Source organism: Triticum aestivum, chromosome 7A (assembly GCF_018294505.1).
Source record: "Triticum aestivum cultivar Chinese Spring chromosome 7A, IWGSC CS RefSeq v2.1, whole genome shotgun sequence".
Taxonomy (NCBI): domain Eukaryota; kingdom Viridiplantae; phylum Streptophyta; class Magnoliopsida; order Poales; family Poaceae; genus Triticum; species Triticum aestivum.
This window is the reverse complement of record NC_057812.1, coordinates 136,632,503-136,633,813: the sequence shown is the minus strand read 5'-3', so window position 1 is coordinate 136,633,813 and position 1,311 is coordinate 136,632,503.

The following is a 1,311-nucleotide window of genomic DNA, read 5'->3' as shown; positions in this document are numbered from 1 at the left end:
CGAGGGCTTAGCTGCAGCCTCGTGCTCGCCTAAGTTATCAAAATCCTACCGAGTGAAGAGCAATCCTCTCACTCGGGGGCTTAGCTGCAGCCTCGTGCTCGCCTAAGTTATCAAAATCCTGCCGAGTGGTAAGCCAGCCTTCCACTCGGAGGCTTAGCTGCAGCTTCGTGCTCGCCTAAGTTGTAAAAATCTTACCGAGTGAAGAGCAACCCTCTCACTCGGGGGCTTAGCTGCAGTCCTGCGCTCGCCTAAGTTACAAAAATCCTACCGAGTGAAGAGCGACCCTCACACTCGGAGGCTTAGCTGCAGTCCAAGCGCTCGCCTAAGCACAAGCACCTTGCTTTGAACCTGCAAAAGACATTTTGAGCCGAAGGCAATCATATTCAAGCGCCAAATTCAAGTTTGAATCGATATCTAAAGGAACCGAAAGTGCTCAGGCGTCAAGCCCGTTAAAGTTTGTCGGTTACAATTCCACTCGGCATACCGAGGCAAATTTAAAGAGTCGAGCCAGAAGAAGTTTTTTACCCCTCCTGTGGAGGGCTGGAAGGCGCAACAAATTCATCAAGGTCAATTCCGTCGGCGATCCGAGTGGCAGCTGCAAGGAAAGTCTCCATAAAGGACCTGAAGTCGTGCTTCTTGGTATTGGCCACCCGGAGGGCCGCCAGCTTCTCCTCTCGTGCATCTTTGCAGTGGACTCGGGCCAGACACAGAGCGACATCTGCACCACACCGAGCCGAGGACTTCTTCCACTCTTGTACTCGACCAGGGATCGTGTTCAAGCGGGCCATCAGCGACTCAAGGTCATTCTGAAGTGTCTCCTCAGGCCAGAGCGTCGAGTCGATGCGAGAAGTGGCGGCCTTCAGCCTTGCGAGATAGTCCACGACAGCTGCAACACGAGACTCCAGTCAGAAAACATCCATGGCAACTTCGTCATTCACCGGAGAATTGACGGGGTCAAGGTTTGGCTCCAGTCGGCTGGTTTCTTCTTCAAAGTTTTGACAAAATTCTGCAAGGGTGATCACTAAGTCAAGGAGATAGTCGAATGGAAAAGGCCACAATTGGAAATATTAGCCAAACATGGAGATTTACCTTCAAGCATAAGAAACAGCTTCTTGGCAAGGCCACTCAGGAAGGTTTCCAGTTCAGTTTTCTTCTCAGTCAATTTGCTGACTTGGTCGGTCAGGGCAGCTTTGTCAGTTCTCAGTCGACTGACCTCCTTGTTGGCAATCCCAAGAGCAGTTTTCAGATTGGTATTGTCTTGTTCGAGCTTGGTGACTGAAGCTAACTTCTCGTCAGCAAGCTTGATCTTCT